This window comes from Eurypyga helias, unplaced genomic scaffold (genome assembly GCF_000690775.1).
Source record: "Eurypyga helias isolate BGI_N326 unplaced genomic scaffold, ASM69077v1 scaffold34097, whole genome shotgun sequence".
NCBI lineage: Eukaryota > Metazoa > Chordata > Aves > Eurypygiformes > Eurypygidae > Eurypyga > Eurypyga helias.
Window position 1 is genome coordinate 1 of NW_010264214.1, and position 6,272 is coordinate 6,272.

Below are 6,272 nucleotides of genomic sequence, written 5' to 3' on the forward strand. Positions count from 1 at the left end.
ACAACACCACAGCAACTTTTTCCTGTGTGATATCCTGGTTCCTCTCCTTGTTGGTGATGTTTTCAAACTTTGGCATCACCAATAAAATCCATCAGTGTTCCTCAGTCTTTCTGCTGAGGTTGTTTAGCAAATAGCAAAGGAGAACCCTCAGGCTGGTCCTATCTCCTGTCCTACAGTTCTCCTGTCATGGCTGCCTGTTCTGTCTCGATCATGGAATCATTTGCTTCTAGGCTTCACAACACACTCTTATGTATTGCTGTAGCAGGTTTGTTTTTTTTTTCCTGCAAGCCACATTGATGAGATGTTGTCACATTTTTTGTTTCTGGAGAAAGGTTTGTATCTGGCATAGCTTGCCTCTGGTAGATAAGAGTTACAGTCCAAATTTTTTTAAAATTACTCTTTTCTTAAAATTCTCTTTGAAAACGATTAAGCCTGTAGTCACTCAGATTTCCCCCACTCTTCTAACATTACATAAATGCATGTTTTCATACTTTTCAGATACAAGGCACCAAGAGAATAGGAACTTATTTAAAATACTGATAGGAGCTTTATGGAGTTTTTTTCTTCCAGGATTTTGAAATTCCTGATTCACTCTTTGTTAAGAGTAGTGCATTCAGCTCTTATGTAGTTTGTTTTTTTAATTCCACCTTTAATATTTTATGGTGACCTCGCTTCATTAGCTTCTACTTCTTAATTTGTGTGGTTAAGACCCTTGCAATTTGTTTGAATTTCCTTTGCAGACTCTGACACCCAGTCTGTAGCAACTCTGTCTGTCTTTTCCTTTCTTTTAGAGCTTGTGTAATTAATAGTTACGTATCTTCTGCTCAAAAAGGCCACCCTGCAGGATAACAAAACTGTTTATTTGACTCCTTTTCCTCCTAGTGACTAGGAGTTACCACTGTTCTCAGGTCAGGTATCACGTGAGAGACCAGGCATTTTAATGAGAACACTCAGAGGAGTTTGAATTCATGGATAAAGTGATTTCGGTGTGAGGAAAGCAATTTAAAATAGAACAATGGCATGATGGAAAACAATGAAGAGGTAGCGTGACCTTGCACGATTGTTTTCAAGGTTTTTTTTTGAAACTTTGCTGGTAGATGGGCATTGCTGCGTGCCTCGCCGGCAAAGGAATGGTGCGGTTAGCTAACCGGCCAAGAGCTGTGAGCGGCACACGTGTGTTGGTCGTGTGCTGAATGAAGTGCCACACCGTAACTGAACTGCCTGGGTCAGAAGCAAGCGGAAAACTGGACACGCACCTTATCTGAGAAAGCCATGCTTTGTTTTCTTGATATGGCTTTTCAGAGTAGAAGGGAAATGTAGCGAAGCAGCGTTGGGTTGGGACTGTGTACCTGGGGGATTTGCTGTGATGATGACAGGGAGGTGGGAAGGGTGGCATGAGTGTTCCTACTGGCTGGCCCCTAAGGAGCTGGTGTCTTGAGGAGACCTGTCCTTCTTCCTCTTCCTTGGCCAGAAAAAGATGAGGAGACAGAGCTGCTGAGTCCGTCATCTGTCACCAGCAGCACATGTTCTTGGATGGAGAACTCCTGGTCTCATGGCTGAGGCACTGTAGTGCATATTGGGAGACATACACCTTGTTACCACCTCCATCCAGGACTGGCTTCGTGGCCCTAAGCAAGTAATTTCAGCCTCCATGCCTGCATATGTAATCCCATTCTTCCCGATTTGTTTATTCAGTTCATAAACTTTCTTAAGGGAAAGAACTGTCTCACCATAGCAAATGGGGAGATGCCAAACACTACAGCAGTAAGAACTTTGAGGTAACAGGGCTTTTGTAGAGCCATGGCAGCTGCCAGTATTTAAACATGCATCAGGAATTCACTGACAAGCTGACACGGTATTTTACTGCTCTGTATGCTGACCTCTTCTGCAGCATGTTAGAGCTTAACACAACTCTTTCCTCTGTCAGTGACATTCATAAATTAAAAGTACGAAGCGTACAACTGTTCAGGGCTATCCATTATTCTCGGTCTCAGGACAGTTATCCAGAGGTAAAAATAGATAGGAAAGAGCTGTCATTCATTCAGAAGGTAGAGGCACTGCCCAGTTCCTGATAAATAAAATGCCATTCTACTGAGTAGAAACTGATGACATTGCAACTTCTGTCCTGTTTATTTTCCCTTCCCTCCTCAAGTTAGCAATCTTACCTAGTTTTAAAACTCCTTAACTCATAAGAAGCAAATAAGCAGTTCCTTTTGTTCTTTTGTTACCTACTGGTTGTATCACTTTTATTTATAAGAAGAGAAGAACCAGCGGTTAAAAAAATGCAAACAGTAAAACATCATATATGCTAAGAAGTTCTCTTAAATTATCCCTTGGCAAAGGAAATAAAAGCAGGCTCCCTAGCTAACAGCGTTACTTTTGCTTAGGGTTATCTGGCAGAAAATCCATCATCCTCTCTCCATTTGTGAGTATTTCATATTGACTTACACCCTTTAGCAAGGGTCAGGAGGGCAGGGTATGCATAAAGAGTTCAAGTCCTATTTCAAAGGCTGAATTTTAATTTTAGTGGATGGTTTATTTTTAATATAATCTGAAAATGAAAGGTCTTTATTAGATTTGTTTTGTTTGTTTGTTTTCCTAGCTTTTTGATACTGAAATGTAATGTTCTTTTTATGGACTGCTTGCATAAGAATTAGGTTTGTTCAGACATTTCCATCATGTTGTAGAAACCTTTTTAGCTTTTTATTTCCTGAGCCATTGTTCTGAATCTGCAGGCAAGAGTGCTTTGTTTTCTGAAAGCTTTTATAATTAAAATTGTTAATAATGTACAAATATGGAGGGGGCAATGTTTGTTTATATGTATATTTACTTCGTAAATGGTTGACTTAAATCTTCAAGGCTCCAGAGAATTTGGTACAAATGTGAACTGTAAGGACATAAATATGTGTATTTCCATTTTTGATTATGACAATTATAGCTGGCAGAGGTTTAATATAATCTAGTACAAGTTTATATTTAGGAGTTGATTTTCTGTTTCCCCTGGTATTACGTAAACACATGCACACTGAGAGCTCGGTTAAGACATGTTTCAGGGAGAATTGTTCAAAGCTACGTTGTCTACTTTGGGCGCAGAACTCTGAAATGTTTTGTTCTTGTCCTGTGCTACCCTCTTTACCAGTCCAATTGAAATAATGTTATGGTTTGGGGAAAAGGTATGTCTTCAGTTTTCCTCCTAAGAAAAATGCACATGCAGAGGGTTCCTAAGATTTATATCTGCAGATGTTTCGTTTTGCCTCACAAATTGTTAAGTATTCTATGACGAAACAACATAAAAGAAAAATACTGTGATTTCCCAGAAAGTACACTGACTTCAAATTGTTAGGTTTTTTTAAATTTTCAAACAGCAGAACATATGTGTTTTTCTATGCTGGGAATTTCTAAATAATTTTAACAGAAAATAGTTATTTCTTTTTGAAAACAGAAATTCGGTTTGCTTACATATCTGATCTTATGACCTTGTGGGATTAGCTTTAAAAAAAAAAAAAATCAAGAATTCATGACTAGGGATATAAATATGGTTCCAAACCATTTCTAAACATGTTAATTAGATTGCAAATAATACTAGGTTATGTATGGCCAGTATGATTTGTTAATGGGAAGTGTTGCTTTGGCAAATAGCCAAAGTGCTTTTGAAGGTCAGATGTTGACAGTGTTTGAAAGTGGTCAGAGACTGTTCTCTGATTCTATAAAATAATACATTAAAAGAAAAGATTAATATCCTAAATGGTATACCATGGTCAGTTTGCTGCTCTGACCTTGTAACTTTATTTTTGCAGTTTGATATAACTGCTGTGTAATTAATTTGATTTGATTGAGAAAACAGATTAGATTCAAACAGAGCAAGAGAAAATATGGGTTACAACTACTTTTAAATTTTGAGTGGCCTATCTGTCTTTTATATGATGGGTCTTTTTGTTGGCAATATGTAATTACTACATATTACCCCTTATCCTTGATTTGCTATGCTGACAACTTTATTGAAGCTGACAATCTTAAACTCTTCAACTTTGCTTCCTGCACTCATATAGCACATGCTTGTAACGTCTCTTCAACTTACCCCCGACTGCGAGCTCTGAGTGGGAACGAAGCTTCAGGGACAGAGCAGATGCTTTGCATGCATGAAGACACTGCATCTCTCCGCTGCCTTCGTCTACTGCATCTCAAACAGTGCTCCCAAGAGGCTGAGTAACAGCTTCATAAATCAAGGGTTGCAGGTTCAGCTTGTTCTGCAGCCAATTAGGAATTCAGTGTATGGTTTGAGGTTCTGCACGAGGAGTGAAAAAGCACGAAAATGTGGGGGAGGGCCAAGGACAGAGGAGTAGCCGAGATGACAAAACGATAGGCAATTATGAAAAGGATTTGAAAAAATTATTAATGCATAATCTTTAATAAAGGAGGATTCACTAATAATGTACAAACATTACAAAAATGGTAATGGTTAGTTTGCAATGGCAGTTCTGTTGCCTTGATTGTGGTTAAGTGGAGAAATTCACAACATGCACTGAAGGATTGCCTTAGCCATGAGCAATTGAAAAGATTGGACTTGTAAACTAGCAGAAATACAGTTTGGTTTGATTTGGGGTTTGGTTGTGTTCTTAATTGGGAAGTCCATGTAGGAAAATCCTTCTCCAGGTGGGATTTGTTGGTGTGTGACCTTTAGTACCTTCACTTTCCTCAGTTTGTAATTCTTTCTACAAGATAGATTACCCATACGCACAAACATATGGTTCATCAGACACAGTTATTTTCCACAGCAATTTTAACCAGCTGAGTCCTTTTTCTTCATCCAAAAATTATAGAGAAAACAGTAAATACATATTAATAAGTTTGACACAAGCTATCAATCTTCCACTTTGAGTAGAGGTTCAAGTGCAGGCTTTGTAGAGTTGATTTTAAAAATATAGGTGATTACAACCAAGCTAATGCCTATCTGCAGAAGGTATTGGAGGGCTTACATCTGAAGAGCTTCCACGATTTCCAAAGTTGCTCCTGCAGAATTTCTCCATGCATGTGGCTATTACATGAAGTCTGTGCAGCAGAGTGGGCTTTATAGCCTGCTGCTTTAACCCTCGGCTGCTCTTCTGTGGCTTAGGCTGCGTGTTCTCACCACTAGGAATTTTTTCCCATCTCCTAAAATACTACTAACAGTGTCTGGCACTTTCTCTCTCTATAGAAAGTCATTCTGTGTATTGATATCTTAAATTCTGTTTGTGTTTGAAACCTGTAACTCACTCTTTGTAGAATCTCCACTAGCGCAGAGCTCTCCAGCTAAGCTCTCTGGACAGTCTTGTAGTTTACACATGTTTCACTGGGCCTGTTTTTTCATCAAGGCAAGCTGCTATTGCCATGGAATACTCTTCTTCCTGGGGATCCATAACCAGGGATGCCCTTTTCCATGAATTTCTAAAACATGGCCCAGTAGTTTTGTCAAGAATAGCGATGTTCCTGTCCCCTCCCAGACCAGTCATAAGGGGGAAGCATTCTGTCTTCTGGCAAAGACTAAGTGGAATGAAACAAAGCAGTAGCATCTTCCGAGGAGGAGGGTTCCCTGCATGCATACACTACAACCCCATGCCTAAATCATGGGTGAAATTGTCATAATGACCAAGCACTCCCTGGGATTTTAGATGGGCAGAGTGGGGAATACTTCTCAAAATGTGTGCCTCGGTAAAGAGTCTGGGGGAGTTTTGACAAGGCAGTAGCCCAAGGCAAATAGTTGCATGCATTATGGGGTAGGCTTACACTACAGTGATTGATGACTCTGTGCATGGCATGCCTCGGGTGATCGCACCAAGTGACAGGAGCATTGATCATCCAGATTCAGCGGCAGCTCTTTGTTGTGTGGCGCACCCCGTAGCCTCAGCCGACACCACTCTCCCACCATCCGTGCACAGGCGCTTTTGTTTTGTGATGAGAACAAGGATGAGGGCGTCTGGCTGGCAAGGTGATTTCATGGTCTTGAGGCCCCTCATGACCTGCCCGTCTGAAGGCAGGTGGGACAGTATGAATGCCCACAGCCTGGCATGTGGGGTGGTTGGGTAAATGGATTTTGTGTCTGAGTTGTGATAGTCTCTTGAGAGTACCTTGTATGGCTGCAAAAAAAAATTATGTATTTGTCACTCACTACCTGAATCATCACTCACTGCCTGAATGTATTTCTGCTGCTCTTTAGAAGGTATGTCATCTTTCAGGGCATATGCTGAAGTGGTGTTCTGTCTCAAGAATAAGATCCTTTATGTCCTCTCTTTCCC